The 22,536-nt window shown below is 38.5% G+C and overlaps 1 protein-coding gene across 3 annotated transcripts in view; it reads left to right on the forward strand.

Annotated features, from left to right (window-relative positions):
- The window catches only part of LOC149174844 (uncharacterized), a 185,616-nt gene that overhangs the window by 155,932 nt on the left and 7,148 nt on the right, over window positions 1–22,536 (forward strand). The window lies entirely within an intron of this gene.

The following is a 22,536-nucleotide window of genomic DNA, read 5'->3' on the forward strand; positions in this document are numbered from 1 at the left end:
GTTGATGGCTTGAACCCTGTCAGAGATTGAAGAAAAAGTTTGGCTCCATAACATCCAAGAAGGTAAAAGCTCAATATGATGAAATGCAGAGGAAAGGAGGAGCCATGCCGCTACTACTTGAAGATGTCCATGGAAGAACTAGTAGTTGATGTATTGATGAAGTTTAAGACAAGCTAAAGAGCTTGTGGTTATGTCTTCCTAATTGAAAGGAAGTAAGGAATCTCCTCTATGTTTAAGGGGGAGTAAGTAACCTCTCCTTGGTTGGGAGGGAGTGAGGTTAGACTTCATATTCTCCATGTGTCATGCACTAGACCAAGGCTAACAACTGTAAGTTTAATGTAGACACTAGGAGCAAGAATGGAGGATTGGATAAGCATTTGAGACTGGTACTCCTTGAGGATTGGGAATCCAAGATAGCTAGTACTCTCGTGGACCGACAATCTGAGGATTGGACAGGGTATCCACGATAAGAGTGGTCGAAGAGGACCGACATTCTTTGAGGATTAGGAAATCAAGATAAGAATAGCATTTGAAGGACATACCTAGTGAACATCAAGATGGGGTGTGTGCCTTGAGAGGTAGTGTGGTGTCTTACATAAAACCTTCGAGCATTGTGCTCTAATCTAGCGGAGAGATAGAGCTTGTTAGTCAAGGCCTTGCTATGTTGACAATGCTGGTTATGATGCAGATGCTTGAGAATGGCTTATCAATCCAACTCTTCTTATGAGAATATTTCAGTTTGAGAGAATCCTTGTACTGGTTATGTAATTATGAATACCTCCCTAGTTAAGAGGGAGTGTTGGAGAATGTAACTAGATTCAGTCTTCATAATTACCTTTGTACTTATGACATTGTATATTTTTGTAAAAAGAAGAAAAATAATTATTATTTTAAGCATGGGTTTCATGCTCAAGTTGATTTGTCTTCTAGGTCAAGCATGTTCTTCATGCTTCTAGGGTTTGTCAAGTCAAAACAATATTTGTTAAAATCTAGAAGTCAAGTCCCATTTGGACTTTGATAAGATAATGGAAAAATAATTTCATTTGGAGTCAAAATATCATTTTTGTCCCTACAAGACCAAGTCGGCCTTGCCTCTTCAAGTCGACCTTGTTTGGGGCAATTCGACCTCCTTAAATGTGTATATATAAGAGCAGCTTGACCTCATTTGGTATTCACATGAAGCAAGTTCGATCTCTTGAAAAAGAAAGAGGAAAATCAGCGAAAAAGACAAGGAAAGAAGTCAAAGTCAAGGAGAGAGAAAGCAAGGTCAAAGAGGTAGAGAATCTTCCCTAAAAACTCCCACATGTCGAAATTTCAGCATTACAAGAGGGCTGAAAATTGTAAGTTTGTTCTAGGAGGCCGAAAATTTGTTGCAGAGGCTGAAATTTGAAGTTTGACTAGTTTTGGAAGGGTTTGACCATCGTTGATTGGTGGAGACTTTGACTTGTAGGAAAAACTTGGAAGGAGGGCTGACTTGGGGCTTGTGAGTGGACTTGATCTTGGTATTTGGGTCTTAGATTTCTCATTTGATCTAATTCTATAAGAAGAGAAGAAATTATTTTTGGATTTTCGCCTTGGAGAAGTTTTGCCCTGGCTTGGAGCCTACATCTTGTGCCCATTGTCTTTTATGATCTTCATGATTTATGGTCTTGATTATTGTTTGATGAAAGGAATCTGATAAAGAAGAATATGAAGCTAATATAAATTCACAAATAGTTATTAAGGATAGGAGAATTGCCTTATTTGCTGCCCTACTTGATTCTCAAATAGTTCCTTATTTGCCAAAAGATTAAACTACACATGACAACAAAGACTTCATCCCTATATTTCTTACATGTGTAAATTCTAAGAAATTGTCGACACAATAAAGAACAAAAAAACTGCATGACTAAGTTGTTTTATAGGCCCAACCTCTTGTCAACATTGCTTGTGCCATTGAAGGGGATTCTTTACCATTGTTAACCAAATATGCTTTGTCTTTGATGAGGTCCTTGCTATTCTTGCTTTTCCCAATTTGATCCAAGGGTTTTAATTTCCCTTCTATCTCGTCTTCTTCAACCTGATCTACCCACCTTGCGTTAATAGATTCTACATTATGAGATTCCACTAATCCTTGTTGTGCCAGATCTTGCTAAGATGAATGGTTTTCATTTGAGGGAATATCCCTTGATTGCTCAATCTGCACCAAGGTTTTGGTAATTTCTTTTGAATTTGGTTTTCTTTCTTCTATAGGAGGGCCTAATTTAGGTGGATATTCCTTGGAAATTAGCTGATGTTCTTCCTTAGCTCCAATCCACCAGGTTGGCTTTCGTTGTTGCTTCTTAGTTGTCCTTGGCCCTTTTGGGCAACTTGTTGATAGTTACCATGTTTCAAAGTTCATAATCTAATCTTTGGGTTCAAGAGTAGTTCTCACCTCACAAATTTATTTCTTTAGGAAACCCTTTGCTAAAGTCCATATCAACACATATATGAGCATATGTAATGGTGTTCCATCTCTTTGTTTTGTTACTTCTATGGTAATATCTTCCAATAGCTTTGCCAATGGCTCAAAGAGGGACAAAACCCTAGAAATGTAGAGGTATATTTGGGAGTCTAACCCACATAGGAGTCGAGGAGAGAAAATCAACTAGAGGATTGAAGGAAGCAAGTCTAAGGTTTCATAAATAAACTTGAGTTTCCCCAAAACCAAGAACTAGAGTTTAAAATCAAATTCCCATTTTCAGCAAGATCAAACTCAACAATGAAGTAACGTTTTGCATAGGGGTAAATGAAGGCCTCTTCTTTAACTGAAGTTTCCAAGAGATTGAAATTTATTTATGCAAATTAATTAAGCAAGGCCGTAGGCTGTTGAAATAGCAGGCAAGCCCATTTAAATGGTCAACAGTATCCTGAAAAGCAAAATCTTCCACTATGGGAATAGTGATTTTGGGAGCTTCATGAATGATAAGACGAGGAGAACAAGGAACATTCTTTATAATATTGTTGAAATAAGCTTCATCCATATTGCCATTAGGAGAAAGAGAACCAAATTTGTAATCATTGGCCATTTTGGCAACCAAAGAACATGATTTATGCAAATTTACTGCTTTAGACTTCCCAAAGGCACCATGACGAGCTTCTGAGTGAGAACTGGGCAAACCAGAGGAGGGGGCATTGGGGAGATGGAGATAGCTATTGCTGGGCTTGGAATAAAACCACTAGGGAGGAAAGAGCAACATTGAACTGAAGCCCCAAAAGAAGTTGGAAACATTGATCTTGAAGAAGAGAGAGAGGCCATACGAGGCTAGATCGAAGCACATGGGATTGCATGCATGGCTAGGGAAAAACCCTAGCCGCAATTGGGAGAACCCTACACTAGTATTCTTCAGGACATTTCTTTTCACTTTGCAATTTGAGAGAGCTCATCTTTTTATAGCCATCTTTGCTCAACTAATTTTACAATAAAATATTTTTTAGAATAGTGTAGAGAACCTTATATTCTTCCATTTTCAAATAAATATTAATAATAGATTATGAAAAGAGTCGAAAAAGCCACATTTCTTCTTTAGCATGAACACATTTTTGAATATGCTTTCCTTCTTGGATAAATGGGTTGCCTGACAACTCCTTGACTATAATAAAATAATGATAAATGCCAAGTCAAAGAGGGTATTCTTCAAGGTAGGGAAATACTCCTTGGGATGCAAAAAGAATTCATGTGTCTTCATTAGAGCTAGTTGTTGAGATTGGTAGCTTGGGAGGTACACACTAAACCCTAGGGTACAGGGTTGTGGAGGAATTTGACCCACATGGGCTTTGTGGGCAAGAGTACCCTAGTTGTGGGCTTTGCACCCAAAGTTGTGGGTGTCAATCTAGGAGGTATTTTGGAGATTTGATCGTGGTTACGTGTGTAGCACTCTTAATGGAGCAAGGGGTTACTGGGGCAACTATAAAAAGGTTGATTGAATGAGAAAGATTAATTTTATTTGTGTGAGTTGGGCTTGTGACAAGAACTACAAGTCGTCTAGGCTTGTAGAGGTGACCTTCAAGGGCTATTTGTTACACCCATGGGATCATATAAGCAGAGGAGGATAACATTCGATCAAGGAATCCAAGCACAAGAGCAAAATCATCATATTGGGAGATATCTGAAGTTCTATGGCAGCCGAATCCAAAGAAGGTCCATCCAAAGTGAAGGAGAAGAGTATTTGCGTCTCTCTTTGTGACTGGTAAAGGCCGAGTGGAGTAGGAGGCTAGCCGAGTGGTTGAAGGACTAAATTGTGCATGCATTGGATGTTGATTTGCTTGGGAAACAAGGGTCGGGGATTTTCTGTGTTGTTGCAGGTGGGATCGAGCCCTAGATTAGTGCTCTTTCGAGGTCTTAAGGGCTAGAATATCTGTGTGAAGTTGGTCGTGTACCAACACATGAAGAAAGGTCTGTTAGGAGGGGTCAACACATAGATTGGAGGTAGTTTTGAGGTCTTGTTGTAGGTTGGTCTGGTGCCCTAACCAGGTCGAAAAGCTTCAAGACCGTAGCTTGTGCAAGGCCGAGCTTAGTGTCAGAGAAAGTGTCCTAATTCAGAGGTATGTATCTCCCTTGTTGATGATTTTTCTAGGTGTTTGGTGGTCCTGCTTGGAACAATTTTTAGGGCATCTTAAGGAGCTATTTGGAGGGCAGTTAGAAGGTGTCTTTGGTGCCCTAAGTGCAGACCTGTGAAGGAAAACAAGTCTGCTAGGTGTAGCAGAGGTATTGGCCTAAGGGTTGGCTCTTTGAAGGACAAAAGAAGACAATCAAGTGGGTTAGTGTATAAGCCCTAGTTCACTGTTGGAGAAGGACAACTTTAGTGAGAAGAAGGGCAGCCTTCGTGCCCTAGATTTGTTATCGTTTTAGCAGTAGTGGAAGGCAAAAGTGAGAAGCCAAAGAGTTGTCCACAAACTGAGTTGTGAACAACTAATGAAAGTTCCTATGTGTTGACATTCTTGGTGGACAAAGGAGCAACTAGAGGGAAGAGTTGTTGGAGTTGTGTTCAGTGACCTAAAGGATGTGTGATCATTGATAGAGGTAGATTGGAAGAGATGCAGATTGGAAGCATCAGGACCAATAGTCATCATCAGGGTACGTGGACTAAAAGGAGTTGAGGAGGCAGCTACATCAGCAAGTTAGTCAGTTGTATCTTGTTCGGGGTAGATTGGTTGTTAAAGCACTGACACCAAACCCTAGTTGTATTCTTGTATCGGATTTTGTATGACGGTCATGATCCCTAGTACGAGAGCCCTTGACAGTGGTATTAAAGATTGTTAATATATGAAGTTGGGCTGAAAAAACTAAAAAGTTGTCTATTGTGCACTAGTTGATTTACTTCTGTGTTTATTTTGTTGTGCAAAGTAGTCTTGTTGTGGCATTTGAGTTGGTTGTGTCAGAGATTGTAAGACCGAAACCTAGATTCTTTAGTGCCGTGGAAATTCAACATGGCATCAACGCTGCTTTGAGAGGCCAGTGAATTAGATTGTGCATAGTGAGTACAGTTCAAGAGGGAGTTGGTTTTATTGTTGTTGAAGGACTAATAGCAATGGCGAAGTTGTCGGTTGGTCTGTGATATGGGGACATGTTGGAAGGATTGTCTAACTATAATCGGTGAAAGGAAATGATCAAGTTGGTTCTAATGGTGAATAGGATTTAGGAGTTTGCGGAGAAAGAGATCAAGAAACCAATTGACCCTAAGAATCTTAAAGTGTATGAAGAGATGGATACAAAGGCCAAGCTAATCAACCAAGATGGTGTCAAGGATTCTTTGATACTCATCCATCTGGGAAGAAGATTGGCCATGAGATGTTGAAAGCTCTTCAGGGTTTGTTCCAGAATATGAACAAGAATCGTTTGTTGGTATTGAAGAATAAGTTGCAGGCCACCAAGATGATGGATGGTGAAGGAGTGGTGTCGTATCCAAGGAGATTGTCTCGGGTTCGAGATGAGCTGGTTGCCATCGGAGAATATTTCAGATTTTGAGATGGTAAGGATTGCTATGAAAGGGTTCATCGAGGAATGGAAGCCCTGCATCAAGGGTATCGTTGCCAGATTAGAACAAGTTGTGTAAAAGCAGGAGCAGGGGTAGGTTCAAGAGGTTTAGAGGGAGCCAAGTTCTAGCGGGAGTTTGCAGGTTTAGAGGGAGAATGTGTAGCTCAAGAAGAGCACGTGGTCAATGGGGAGCAAGGGTGCTTCTACAACTGGCAAGAAAGAATCGTGGGATGACCTGAAAGCATATCAGGAGAAGAAGAAGCAGGAGGCTTCTCGTGGCAGTGACACTTCCGAGAAGAGCGTAGTTCATGCTACAGGGTATGTTGAAGAGGTGAGCGCCAATCCCCAACGAATGTCGGTCCACAAGACTACTTTGTTGAAATTCTGATGTTCTTTGCTAAAACAATTACAAAACTTCTTTTTGTTGCAATATTATTTAAGCAATTGTAGATATAACATAAACCAAATTCACAATAGAAGACAATCAAGAACAAAATGAGACACAAAGAATTTAGGTCCAATGACCAGGGCAAAACCCACAAGGGGAAAACCAAACCATATTCTCCTTCTATTAGATATCAATTATTCAACAGAGATACATAGTACAATGAGAGATCAAGAGAATGAGTAAGATCAACCAAATCTTAACAAGCTATAGCATGAAGATCACTAGTAGCAACAACAGATGCAAGCACTGAATCAACCTTCCCTTCTATTGAATCAACATTGAAACACTGAAGCACTAAATGAACCTTGGCTCACGAAGTTTTGCTCTTACTCTCCAAGTCTTTCTCTCTCACAATCTTCTTCAAGTCTCTCCAACGCTCTCTCTCAAGTTCAAATTATTGTTTCACAAGGCACAAGTAGTAGTAAGGTGAGATGACATGAGACACATATATATAGAAGGTGCAACGAATTCATGTCATAAAGGAGGAGCAATACACATGCCTTGAGGAAGAGTAACATATGCCATTTAGGGGAGTGTAACTCATGCCATTAAGCAAAGAAATACATGCCTTGGTAACTTATGCCATTAAGGAGAGGAACGCATGCATTAATAACTTATGCCATTAAGATAGGTATGCATGCCTTAGTTAAGGAGATTGTACATATGCATTAAAGAGAGCGTAAGTGGAATCTTTTATGACACGCCTTTAATGAGTGTAAGAGGAATATGCCATGTCTTTAATGAGTGCATAAGAGAGAGTGTAACAAATGATTAAGAGAGAGAGAGAGAGATGCATAGAGCCATGTGAGTCGTCAAGGAGAGAGGTGCAAAGAGATTGAGGTGATGAAGGTAAGGTGACTTGTAATTTGTTTTAATAATAATATGATAGTATCATAAAGGATAATAATAATAATATTGATGATTGAGTTGAGATTGAGCTATTAGGATTGACTAATGATAAGTTAAGTGATTTTCCTTCAACTATACTTGATTACCAATTGATGCAAGGTGATTTACTATTTTTGGAAAGTCATACTTAAGATGCTATAAATGACTTTCTATTTTTTTGAAAGTCACTCGAGAATTGTCAAAAATGATATTTTATTTAAGGAAATTCATCCCTGAGCTTCCAATTTTCAACATACTTCTATCTTGGATTCCCAATCCTCAAGAAGTACCGATCCCAAATGCTTATCCAATCCTCCATTCTCCCTACTAGTGCCTGCACTAGATTTACCACTGTTAGTCTTGGCCTAGTCTATGACACATGGAGAATATGGTGTCGTCTATGACTCCCTCTCAACCAGGGAGACAAAACCACAATTCTTAGCTGGTCTCATACTTCATGAATACATCAACTACTTGTTCTTTTGTGGAGATATATTTGTAGTTGCAAGGCTCCTTTCTCATATTACATCATAATTGAGCTTCGACCTTTTTGGATGTCAAACATTTTACGAAGCTAAATTCTTTCACATTCTATGATAAGGTTTCTCGGCTCTAACAACATCACATCATATCACACTTCGACTTTTCTAGATCTTGTGAATCATCAAACAACTTTATCATCAAACGGTTCATCTGTCATCTTCAAGGAGCCAAACTTCCTCACAGCTGCTAGCACATGCCTTCTATTCTTCATAACAAAGTTATGCTTCATATTCTTCAATAAGTAATATTGACTTTCCAAATATCAATTCTGCCCTTGTGCTCTTCCAAGCCATTAATATTACTATCCACACAATCCATGTGTTCCAGGATCAAACCACACAATAGTAGGTACATAAAAACAAGTTATCTCAACTGTTATCTTTCCAGCCTCTGTTTATACTTTTGCAATATGTCTTTCTAGGGAGCCAAACCATATTCTATCATTATCAGAGTTGTCAGATCACAATAGCCTCTAGTGTAGGATTCTTGTTGTTGTTTATTATTTGCATGGTCTATCTTCATATTGCAATAGAGTTCAACTTTATGGTCTTCAACTTTCAATCATCAATCAATGTGTTCCTGGAATGAACCAATCAGAGGCAAGCTTCAATTAATACCATATCCATAATGGTCTTTACAACTCCCTCTTTCCATCTGAGGTAAGTGAACTTCTTGTCCTCTAATTGACTTCCTTGATGCAAGCTTCAAACTATTCTCTTCTTCTCCATCTTAATGCTTTGCCACGTTCTTTTACTTCTTCCTTATGCTAGTCAGACTTGACATGCAACTTTTGTGAAAGAACAAAATTCCAAAGTACAAGGATGAAATAGTAATAACCAAAATGTAGAGTACTTATCCTTTTGAAGAGGGTTAGCTCCCTCTTAATGTTGGACTTGTTCACCACCCTTGTCTCCATATCATCATGATGTCATACTTGTCAAACTCAAAAGCTAGATTCTTTTTACAACATAAGCAATTAGTTAGGGTTTCTTTTTCTAGGGTTTTCCAATCCAAGTCTCATCTAGGGTTTATGAACCCTAGATATCAAAAACCTTCAAGATGTTACAAACTGTAAGATCTACAACCCTAGATTTTTTTACAGTCATCAAGATTTATCATGCAAAGCTTCTATAAATATGCTGCAAAACCCTAATGCATTTCATTACTAGATCTCAAGATCTAATCTCCGCATTCAACTAAATACATGGAGTGCTACCATATCAACAATTATATGTCACTTTCTCTAATCTATATTTATGCAAATCCTTAATCCTTCAAACGACCATCATGAGCTAGAGAACTTGATACATATCATGAAATGCACACAACAATTATACATACCTATGCAACTTTACCTTATCTTTTCTTTGCAAAGATTTGGTTTTTCTTCAAGTGTCAAGACCCATCATCGTTCAACAAATGTATATCTTCAACACAGGTGCCTCAGCTCATCGTCTATGATCGACAAAGATATTTTTGCAAAGTCCTTTGTCACAGTTTTTCAAGATTTTGGCCTTCATAGTTTCTATCCCTTCTTCAAACAAGGTGATTCAAATTTCTGTGCTTGCAACTGTGATCTAATCCTAAAAGTTATTCCTTTAAGGTCGATCTCATTGATGGAGTAAGTCCTTGATCTATGTATATGATTGCTTCTCGTAGAGGTGCTTCATAAAACTTCATATACATTGTTATTGTTCTTTACAAAGTTTTAGGGTTCTTCTAAACACGGTGAAGTCCATCATATAGAAACAAGGTCTCATGGTCAATATACATACTTCACAAACCATCATGTGCCAAACGATGATGCTAAGTGATGTCACTGTACATGGCTATGCCAAACAACGAATAATTGCGATGTCTCTGTTATATAATTGTGATGCCTCTGATCTAACAAAGTCACGCCACACAGTAATGAATGTGATGCGAAACCACTATATGGTGTGATGCCAAACCATTGCTACAAGCCACTGTGTAATATGACCATGCTATGTAAACAACACACTACTGAAGCAACGAGCCACTTGTGTATAGAACAACCCACATAGTTACAATGTATAGCAAGCCCAGACAAAATCACAATGTTGTTGTGTATAGTGAGGCCTGCAGAATAAGTGAGCCATAACGATCGATGATCCGAGCCAAAGAGCGATGTCATACGAGCCATTTATTGTTGATGCCACAAACCATTAGAATATAGAGCGAGATCATTGTGTATCAACATGTGATGTCACTGTTGAGATGCCACTATTTAGAAAATGCGAAATCCATGATAACCATCCCATAGAGTATACACAAGCCTTTGAGTTTTAGTTGTGAGCCAAGGTGTATTGTAAACCACATCGATTGAACCTCAGAGCATATTGCTAGCTACAGGGAGTAGACAAGAAACCATAAAATTCAAATCACCATAGATATACAAAGTGGGCTATCACAATGAAGTGCCACATGGGGAACTTGTCATACGAGCCACAAAGAACTTTAATACGAGACACAATTGAGAAGTGTGTTGTAGATAGACTAGTGCAAGCTTCAAATTACAATGTGAGCCTCAGGAATCATGAGCGAGCCACAGGAGTAGGATGCGAGCCTTATATATATTTGAGTCAAAGTGTCAAATAAATGTGAGCTACTGACATAAGAAATGCGAGCTTTAGAATATTCAAAATACCAATTCGATTCCCTACGAACTTGTCAAGTGAGCCGCAGGTAGCAATTTTACGAGCTATTGTGATTGCAGGCATTATAGAGTCCTCCTTTCTACACTCGATCAAGTACGTATATGTTAAACCTTTTTTTTTGAGCTTGGATCTTCAAGTGTTGTCACAAGTTCGAATCTACAATACTTCTAGGGTTATTGTAGTATCATCTCTTTTTCTTTAGCTCACAGATACCAGACAGAGAGTAGACGTTGGGCTGATCTTCAAATTCAGAGTTTCAATCTATGATAATGCCAATAGAATGTGATCTTCAAGCATCTTTCTTCTAACCTTAACTCTGATACTATGTTGAGAAGTCATGATGTCGGCATATTAAAGTAGATTTCGCTTTCTTTGATAATTGCTTGTGAAAGTTGTTGGCTACTTATTAATTTTATTATGTTATTTTCATCAAACAATTGCCAAAATATAACCAAGAAGATCACAGAAAGATAATGAACACAAGATATAGGCTCCAAGCTAGGGTGAAAACCCCACAAAGGGGGAAACCTAGAAAAATTCTCTTATAGAATCAGATCAAAGTGAGATATCCAAGACCCATGACCAGACCCATGACCATAGAAAGAATCCAACCTTCAAGATGCCAAGTCAAACCCTACTTCCACATAGCAAATCCATCAACAACAAGAGACCAACAACATGTACACGATTAGGAACAAATCTTCAACAAGACATGTGTCAAGGTAGAACTTCCACAAATCTGAACTTGAGAGAAAACCCTTCTTTACTCGTCAATTTCAGAAGTCGGCCCTCCTTCCTTCTGTGATATTTCAGAACAAGTCATGTGAATTATGTGTCCAAATGAGTTCAATTCTCCCTCTATTTGTATTGTTCAGAGGGGTTCGAATAGACATGTCTTATGGGGCAGGGTCGACTTCACCTAGAGGCAATTTTGACGCAAAATACATATTTAAGAAATTCTTTTTCCAGGCTATAAATAAGCCTTTGATTTTGACCATTTCAAATAATAATGAGCATGAAAAACATGCTTAAATAAAATAATAATTTGACTTGAGCATGAAACCCATGCTTGAAAAATAAATTTTCTTTTTCTTTTTTTTTGTTTTACATAAGATATACAATGGCATAAGTACAGTGATAATTATGAAGACAAAACCTAGTTACATTTTCCAACAAGAGGGAGTGTTGAGATTGGTAGTTACTCCAAACCATAGGGTACATGGTTGTGGAGGAATTTGACCCACATGGGCTTTGCGGGAAAGAGTACCCAAGCTGTGGGCTTTGCACCCATAGTTGTGGGTATGAATCTAGGGGGTATTTTGGAGATTTGATCATAAAGGGTTTACAGCAGATTGACCCAAGAGTTGAAGATAATATTGATCATGTCAAAAGAAAAAAAGAAAAAGAATATGATATTTTTGAAAAAGATAATTTTGAAGATGGTATTCTTGGAAAAGAAGTGGTTGCTACTAAAGACAGGGAAAATGTAGAAGGCCATGATAAAAATGATGAGAATAATACACAACATATTTTTTCCCTGGGGAAAATCACAATTTTCTATTAATAAAGAAAATTACATGTTGTAGATGCCTGAGTAGCATATGCCAAAAGTTGGGCCCATGGCTGTCAAAATAGTTCTATACAAAAAACCCTTGTAGGGTGGACTGATATCAGTGCTTTTAAACTATATACATCATAGGTCTGTATCATATATACATCTTAAGTCTATATCAAAAAATTGTGTTAATAATTTGCTATAAAATTAGGGCTTGTTTGTGCTCATATAGTGCTGATCTATGTACGAACGATTATAATACTAGAAATGCTCATCCCCCTGCTGTTCTTTTATGATCCAGATGCCCCTAGGCTAGTGCGTCGCCTCCTTGGATAATTTGTCAGCAACCTGGTTGCACTCCTTGTAAATATGATGGCATGAAATATATTCAAATTGGGATTTGAAAAACAATGCCTCATCCAAAATATTTTTGAGTGGATGCATATGACATATTGTTGAACCAGTTTATGATAATTTTTGAATCCCCAAAGATTTGTAGCTGTTTGCAGTCATGAGCAAGTGCAAAATGGAGCAGGGGACGAAGAGTGATTAATTATGCGAAATTATTTGTGCCAGAGCCCAGTGCCATTTGAATATGGAAAGTGTGGTTTTCAGATTGGTGTAACAAAATCCCCCCACCATAGTCTTGTTCATGAGTAGCGCCATCAAAGTAGGCCCAAGATATATTTCAATTTATGACCTCGTCATTCACATTGCGAACATAGGCTGTATTGTCATCCTCCGGAATGTCATGGCATGTGAAGATTATTTGGGCAATAGACAGAGGCCAGTTTATAGCCTTGTCTCGGAAGATAATCCCATTCCGGTTCACCTAAATAGACTAGCGAATAATTAATGGAATACATTGTTCTTTTTAGAGGTCCCCAATCTCCATTGATTCTAGGCATCCACAACGTGAGCCCCGACCCATCGAACAGTAATAGCCAGCGCTGTGAGAACCTGTGCCCATAATTCAATTACCGAGCCGTAGTGAAGGAAAAGATGGTCGTTTGATTCTTCCGCCTGTTTGCATAAAACACATCTGGAAGGACTGTGGTATGACTTGTGCATGAGGTTGATACCAGTAGGTGTTTTGTTCTTCAAGATGTTCCACATGAGTAATCTGGTACGAGGTGGGGCTTTGAGTTTCCATATATGATGCCACCAATCAGTGAGAACAAGAGGTGTAAGTGTAGCTTGTATAATAGGGTAACCATCTTTTGGTGTATATATACCATGCCCAACATGCCGCCAAATGTGTTCATCTGTCCCTTCTTTGATGCGGACGTGGGATTCTAACAGAGCCTTTAAATAATCATCCCAAGCCTGATGCCATTGAGCAGGGATGCCTAGATCCCCAGCTCATCTCCATGCTTGAGCGAAGATGGTGGAGTTATCCATGTCTGCTATGTCCGCAATCTTGTGAATTTCATTTTGTTTAAGGTGCTAGATGAGATACTATGTTGAGAAGTCATGATGTCGACATATTAAAGTAGATTTCTCTTTCTTTGATAATTGCTTGTGAAAGTTGTTGGCTATGTATTAATTTTTATTATGTTATTTTCATCAAACAATTACTAAAATATAACCAAGAAGATCACAAAAAGATAATGAACACAAGATATAGGCTCCAAGCTAGGGCGGAAACCCCACAAAGTGGGAAACCCATAAAAATTCTCTTCTTATAGAATCAGATCAAATTGAGATATCCAAGACCCATGACCATAGAAAGAATCCAACCTTCAAGATCCCAAGTCAAACCCTACTTCCACATAGCAAATACATCAACAGCAAGAGACCAACAACATGTACAACATTAGGAACAAATCTTCAACAAGAGATGTGTCAAGGCAAAACTTCCACAAATTTGAACTTGAGAGAAAACCCTTCTTTTCTTGTCAATTTCAGAGATCGGCCCTCCTTCCTTCTGTGATATTTCAGAACAAGTCATGTGAATTATGTGTCCAAATGAGTTCAATTCTCCCTCCATTTATAATGTCCGAAGGGGTTCGAATAGACATGTCTTATGGGGCAGGGCCAACTTGGCATCTAGAGGCAATTTTGACACAAAATACATATTTAAGAAATTATTTTTCAAGGCTATAAATAAGCCTTTGACTTTGACCATTACAAACAATATTGAGCATGAAAAACATGCTTAAATAAAATAATAATTTGACTTGACCATGAAACCCATGCTTGAAAAATAAATTTTCTTTTTCTTCTTTTTGTTTTACATAAGTTATACAATGGCATAAGTACAATGATAATTATGAAGACAAAACCTAGTTACATTTTCCAATAAGAGGGAGTGTTGAGATTGGTAGTTACTCCAAACCATAGGGTACATGGTTGTGGAGGAATTTGATCCACATGGGCTTTGTGGGAAAGAGTACCCAAGCTGTGGGCTTTGCACCCAAAGTTGTGGGTATGAATCCAGGGGGTATTTTGGAGATTTGATCATAAAGGTTTTGCAGTAGATTGACCCAAGAGTTGAAGATAATATTGATCATGTCAAAAGAAAAAAAGAAAAACAATATGATATTTTTGAAAAGGATAATTTTGAAGATGGTATTCTTGGAAAAGAAGTGGTTGCTACTAAAGACAAGGAAAATGTAGAAGGTCATGATAAAAATGATGAGAATAATACACAACATATTACATTTAATACTAATGATATTTTCTTTTGACATGCTCAGTATTGTCTTCAAAAATTTGTCATTAAGTTTAGGTCTGGAAATCATGGAATTAAGCGAATCTCATAAATCTACAATTGAGTTGTTAAGTGAAATTCAAAAATCATTACAACAAATAATAAGGTCATTTACAAAATCATTACAGGCTTTCTAAACATTGGATTCAACATCTATAACGGAAGAGGACATTGACATGAAAGTTACTAACAATAAAGAATGCTCTGATACCATGTAGAAGGCCATCATAAAAGGCACACATGCTCAGAGGGTTTCTAGTTAAGAAATCCAATATTTCTAGTGGCAACAAGCAAATTTCTTCACTCCAAAAGGTAGTGCGAATAGTAGAGCTAGCATCTGAGTAGGAGAAAGTGGGAGTTTTCCATCCCAATTCGAGTTTTTGCAGAGATGGCCACAATCGGGCTTAGAGATCAGGACAAGTTGGAGGGAGCTTCCAACTATGATCTGGAAGGCCAGGATTTCCTTCCTGCTAGATGAGGAAGGTCTAAAACCTATGCAGACTACATTGTGACAGTACCTATTGATGTAGATCCGTTGAAAGAATATAGGAAAGAAATAGCCAAGGCGAAGCAGATGATCCTGGATGGAGTCCGAGACCATATAGTCTCACACATATTGGCCAAGAATACGGCCAAAGAGATGTGGGACGCTGTCATAAGGTTATATCAGAATCCTTCCAAGCAGCAGAAGATGCTCCTGTAGGAAAAGATGAGAAACACCAAGATGAAGAAGGGTGAAGGCATTGATCCCTTTCTCACAAGAGTTCAGGATATCCAGGATGAGCTTGTAGCTGTAGGAGAAGCACCTCAAGATACGAAGCTTGTGCCTTTAGCTCTGAACAATGTCTCTGAGGAATGGGAAATCTTTCTCCAAGGTATTTTCTGACGAGATACATTACTTGGGTGGGACATGATGTGGTCAGACTTGTAGCAGGAAGAGATGAGGCAAACCTTAGAGAAGGTCTCCATCAGTGGCAGTAGTAGCAAGGGATCGAAAGGTATGAAGGAGGAAGACAATGTGGCCCTTGCATCGAAGGGGAAAGCAAAAGGTCCCAGTTAGGGACAAGGCTTACAGGGAGAAAAGAAAAAGAACAAGGATCTATCTAAAGATCAAGAGCTTTAGGTGTGGTGAGTTTGGCCACTACGGTACTCAGTGCCTTCAAAGGAAGAAGGACAAGCAAGAGAAGTAGGGTTAGGTGGTAGTTTCCGTAGAGATAGACAAGTTATCCTCTAGGTTGGAGGAATATTTTACCATGTTTGCAACTATACCTCCAGGAGTGAGGTGGGGCGATATGGAGCTTTAGCCCCAAAGTTGCATAGAGATTTGGGCAGGGTCAAGTGAGAAGAGCATCAGATGGTGTTTGCATTGGATGGTCTTTCCTCATGGATCATTACCTTGCTACAGGGGCCCACAATGTTCAGTAGTAGGAGGATAACTATTAGTTGATGCAGTCAAATTCTAGAGTGACAGTTGCAGAGTAATGACAGTCAAATGCTGAGAAGCGTAAAGCAATGTTGGTAGTAGAGCAGGAAGCTTAGTGCAGAGTCAACAACAACGCAAATTTCTCAGTGGACAGTGCAGAAGCTAGTCGGATGCTCAGGAGACAGTTCTAGCACAAAGACACAGTTGATTCAGTGTTTTGGATGCTTCTTAGTTACAGTTGTTGTAGCAACAACAACAACTTGAGAGGGAGTCGAGTTGCAGTTCAAATGCAGAGTTGGTAGCAGGACAGGATGTACAGTGTAGTGTCAACAACAACACAGATGCAACAGTTTGGTTTTGTTGAAGAAAGTGTAACTAGGTTTGGTATTCATAATGACATGTAATTATGACTGATGTAAATGATGTAATAAAGAGAAGAAAATTATTATTGTAAACTTGGTTCATGGGTTTTATGAGCAAGTGATTTTAGAATAATAGGATTTGTCATTTAGAGTCAAGAATTAATGTCATGTATGAAGAGCTCTTCTTGAGCCTATGTTTAATGTATATGAGTCTAATTCTAGGTCTACAATAGCCCTCCAAATGACAAGCACAATCCTCTTCGTCATGTCGGCTTCAAGTAAAGACAAAACCTTCATGTCGATTTACAGTTAAAAGACACATCTCTTCGTTGGATCATGTTGGCTAATTTATGGAGGACCAACTACTATAAATACCCAGCTAGGGTCTTCACAAAAGGATAGGCTCAAAACTCAGATCCTCTGAAATTTTGGAAGAGTATAGTAGTAAAGTGTTTCAGATGGAGGAGCATCTTTGTGTTTTTCGGATGGGTATCATAGTAGATGATGTCTCAGTGTCTTCACAATCTTAATGAACATTGTCTCGACATACTAAGACACAATCACAGTCTCGGCATATATGTGATGAAGAGGATCTAGGTGATCTCTCAGTAATACACTCTCAGCAAACTCTTTAGACACAGTCACAGTCTCGGATGATGAGGATCTCGGTGATCCCACAGTGACACACTCTGCCTTGGCATTCATTCTAGACCCAACCATGATCTTGACATAATGGGAATCATGATCTCAGTCATGATCTTGATGAGGACGTAGTTTCAAAGTCATGATCTTGATGAAGATATCGATGCAACTCTCATATGTATATATACATATCTCAGTATAGAGATCTCTTGTTATATTGACGGAGAAACAATGGTCTCAGTGAAGGAGAAACAATGGTCTCTGTGAAGGAGTAGCAATGATCTTGATGAAGGTGCAACAATGTTGCAATTGTAATGATTTCAGTGCTGGCCTCGGTGTTGCAACAATAATGTTCTCGGTGGTGCAGTAGTGACGTCCTTAGTGTTGCAGCAATGATAATGATCTCAGCAGTGATAAAGAAGAGGATTGGTGTCTTGGTCTTGGAGTGGCTAAACAGGTGAAGGGTCATGGTCTTGGTATTCGTCAATTGGAATCTCTATAAGAAGAATTTTGTGCGGGTTCTCCTCTCAAAGAGTGAGAAGTTGGCCTTGGTAGAAAGCCAACATCTTGTGTTCTTGTCTCTTTTGTTTTGGTAACTATTTGATGAACTAAGAAGACACACTCTACTAATAACAAGAGAAGATTGCACTAATAAGAAAAAGTTAAAAATACCTCTCAAATAGTTATCACGACGAGAAGAATCTTATTAACCTAATTGCCCTAGATTCTTCAACATGGAATCAAAGCTAAGGTGTTGAAGTCAAAGGAAGGGCAGAAAAGAGACATTCAAGGATCAAGTTTCAAGAAGGGCATCCAAACAAGTTGAAGGATATCAAAGAAAAGGATTAAGATCTACATTGAAGAACCAAACCCTCGATCGAGGAAGCAGTTTACAACCACAAGAGCTTTTGTTTCCATAATCATCATCAAAAGGCCACCAAGACCCTCATCAAGTTGTCTACAAAGCAAGGTAGCTCAAAGGACCTCAAAAATGAAGATCACATCATCTTGGAAAAAGTCGAAACCCTAGAAGCAGTGCTGATCTAGACTACAAAAGAAGGCAAAGCATATTGAAGGTGAGAAGGCATTGTCACCTTCAAGGGTATAAAATCAAGCAAGGATCATCTCCTTGCCATATAAAAAGATCATCCGAGGAAGCAACAAATCATCCTCATAAAAAAGAACAACCTTTTCTATTGAAGAAAGGCTTTTTCATCTAGATCATCTAAGAGGAAGCTCTAATACATCTTCTTCAACCATCATCAAAGTGATAAAGTAGAAGAGTTCATCTTCACTTGTCAAGTAAGGATCTTTCATTTTATAATTTTGGTTAAATGACTTCGTGTGTGCAAGGAGATCTATAAATCAGTTGGGTCATCGAAATTCCTTGCATAAGAAAGGAGGATAGATATAGTCCCTAGAAGAGAAGTCATTGATGTCCATGGAAAAGTCTCTAAAAGTCAAGCATTGTTTGAATGCATGTAAAAGGATCAAGGGACTCATAGGATTCTTATGAAATCAGTCAAAGGTCCTCTCATCCCTATGTAATAGGAGAGGAGACATAAAAAGAGATATATGAAATGCTAGAAGATATATTCTTTGAAAATGCAGTAAAGAAGGTCATATCACTTAGACCTAATCTACACAAAATTGGAGGTATCAAAGAATGAAGGAATATCTTCATGAAATCTCAATTGGGAGATCTGGGAGAGATGATAAGAAGATAATCATCATTGTTCCAACTGATAAGCAAGGTAACAAATGTCCATGAACAAGAAGGTTGCCTCATTCGACAACTTGTGGTCTCTATGCTAGATAGAAAAAGACAAGTTGAGGGCAAAAGTGTTGAAGGTTAAAGGACTCAAACATTTGCAGAAAGGAAAGGGAAGTTTGGTCCTCAAACAAGACAAAATAGTATAGCTAAGATTCAATGCTATGGAAAGAAAGCTCATATCACCGGAAAGATGGATGAAGCTGAAGAAAAGGGCAAGGAAAGAGGGAGTAACAAATCTCTTCTATGATTGTGATGGTATCCCTCACAAAAGGGTCATATCATCAAATATTTTGTTATAGATATGACCATGATAATAAGATGCATTGTGGCGTCATGGAAGCATTAGAAACAAGAGCTCATAACATCACCATGGGAATCATGAAGGACAAAATCCATGGCTGTCAAACATGAAGGATATAGCTCTTGGGAACCTTATTGGACATTGAAGGAAGAAGTCATCCAAGACAAGGCTCATCATGCATCAAGTAAAAAAGGAAACATTTGCTAGATGGGGATATAAAAGATCCTCAAGATTCTCTGATGGAATCCTCATCAGAGGGTTTAGTAATCTAGAGAGGAGGCAAGTGTTTCATTAGGAACTCCAACTTATGAAATTCATGAGATGATGGTATGAGAAATGAAGCAGATCAAGGGATTGAAGATCTTTTCAATCAAGGAAGTTGCTAGAAGAAGCTTAGATGACCTAAAGGTAAAATGAGGTATGTATACTTGTATTTAATATTATAAAGTCATGTCATATGGTTGCAGGTAACATGGATCACTACGTCTATTTTGAGAAGCATGATCAAGGGAAAAGGATCTCCTCCTCTAAAAGGATGCAGGAAAGCATCAGTCGCACTAGATGAAATCAACATAATATGTCCTCATATGAAGTATGAGGTGGTTGACTACAATTAAGAAACTCTGATTGGAAGCTCTTGGGAATGGAATGTGCGAGGAAGGAAGAGATCGTAAGATATGCAACCATGTTGAAGGCAATCAACATCCAAAAGACCAAGAAGATTTGAATAGGAAATCTCTCGGAAAGATATAAAGACTCTGATGGAAGTCTGAATAAGATGGAGACCCTTAAAAGTGGATATCTTTGGGAGGTGTGTCAACATGTATGCAAAACGTTGATACCTACGGGAAGATGTCATGATGAAGAGCCATCTCGTAAGGTACTATTTGATTTAATGTTATGTTTTGATTTCTTGAATAATATCTGGATGAGTTCATGCAGGGTTACTGGAACGAGAGTTGTAAGCACAATTACATCTAAGCATTCATGTGGTGGATGGAAATTCCTAAAAGAAGCATGTTGAGAAAGAAGTAGCCAGATGAAGAAGGTTCCAGACATATACCAAGAAGGCCACTTTCCATGAGGAAAGGAATGACATGACGGGCCAAGAAGGAAAGTGATCGATGGCGGCTAATGCCCTACAAGGAAGAAGCTCGACTGAATTTCATGACTTCAAGGAAGGAAATTGATCAAGCAGATGAAGGATCCACGAAGAAGAAGCTGTTGATGAAAAGGAGAGTCCCTAGTTAAGAGGGAGCTTTGACAAGTCCCTAATTGAGAGGGAGCTTCGGCAAGTTCCTGGTCAGAAGGAACTTGGGTGCATTCCTTTACAGGAATGGGCATATCTTCCCTAGTTGAGAGGGAGAAATAGATACAACATTCTTGTCTTCACTTGGGAAGAAAGAATGGAGGATTGAGTAATCATTTGGCATCCAATGCTCTCTGAGGATGTGTAGGGCATCCAAGATAAGAGTAGGGAAAAGGATCGATATTCTTTGAGGGCTGGGAACCCAAGGTAAGAATAGTCCTAGAATGTCATACTCAGTGAACACCTGGGTGGGCATGTACCTTGAGAGCTAAGTCACATGACACGAGGACACGAGACACGGAGGACACGTAAATACGAGTATTCAATACGAAACACAACGACCTGAAAACAAGACACAGGGGACACATTTTATATATATTTAATATATATATATATATATATATATATATATATATATATATAGATATATGTATACCGAAATATAGTTTTTTATCCATATTAAATTGTAGGTTGCAGCTTATCTAATCAAATTAAAATATAATTACTTCTCAAAGTTCATAGTTCACTTTAAAAAATAAATAGAATCAAAATTTACTATTTAGAAATTAGAATGTGATATGCTTGGTCTTGATTCTTGAATATTCAATGTTCATTGTTCATGTACAACTTACAAGCACATAAGAAAATAACTAAAGTCTAATCCTATTGATTTCCTCTGCCCCTCTTGCGAGAAAATGCCACAGCTTTCCCTTTCCCTCTAGATGTAGATGCTGATGCTGGTGGAGTTGGCAGTGGAGTTTTCTATGCTCTAGAAGCTGAAGAACTAGAAGTAGGAGCTATAGGAGGTAGACCACATCCTCTACTGGTGGCAGGGGTAGCCCGGGCAGGGGGTGTCACCTGGACACATTACAATCTCCCAATCCTGAAATCCTGAAAAACTGATAAGTCTGCTGCATCTTGAATGAAATCTAAAATTCTACTTTCTCCATATGAAATCTAATGAGGTCGGAACCACTCTCAAACATCCTGAGTCATTTCATGGTAATGTTAAAAATTTAAGTAAAAGGATGAAAATGAAGATTAAGGAGAATGCCACTTTTACCATGAATAGCATATCAATACTAGGGCCTAGACTTGATCATTAAGCTGCCCCACTCAAATTTTTTTTGTTTCTTTCAAAAACAATTGCAGCTTATGCAGACAACGTTTTCTATCAACGGAATACACGTTTTCCAGATGCAGGACACGACGAAAACCGGCGAATACGTTTTACATTTTACAGGACACAATGAAAAACGTTTTCGACACGTTTTAGGGCCGTTTTCGGGTCCAACACATTAAATACGGGACACGGGACCTTGGAGGACATGTCCTGTGACTTAGCTTGAGAGACAATGATGAAGGTGTTTATAGTCATTGTTCTCGCCAACATTGTGCTCTGATCTAATGAGAGATAGTGTTGTCAGTCAAGGCTTTGCTGTGGAAACAATGTTGGTTACTATGATGCTATATAGATGGGTTACCAATCCGATTCTTCTTATGAGAAATTCTTCAGGCCGAGAATGACCAAGTACCATTATGAATACCTCCCTAGTTAAGAGGGAGTGTTGAAGAAAGTGTAACTAGGTTTGGTCTTCATAATGACATTCAATTATGACTGATGTAAATGATGTAATAAAGAGAGCAAAATTATTATTGTAAACTTGCTTCATGGGTTTCATGAGCAAGTGATTTTAGAATAATAGGATTTGTCATTTAGAGTCTAGAATTAATGTCATGTATGAAGATTTCTTCTTGAGCCTATGTTTAATGTATATGAGTCTATGTCTAGGTCTACAATAGCCCTCCAAATGACAAGCACAATCCTCTTTGTCATGTCGGCTTCAAGTAAAGATAAAACCTTCATATCGGCTTACAGTTAAAGGACACGTCTCTTCGTTGTAT

This window comes from Pinus tabuliformis, chromosome 4_1 (assembly GCF_031772625.1).
Source record: "Pinus tabuliformis cultivar Carrire ecotype Pingquan chromosome 4_1, CPIR1, whole genome shotgun sequence".
Taxonomy (NCBI): Eukaryota; Viridiplantae; Streptophyta; class Pinopsida; order Pinales; family Pinaceae; genus Pinus; species Pinus tabuliformis.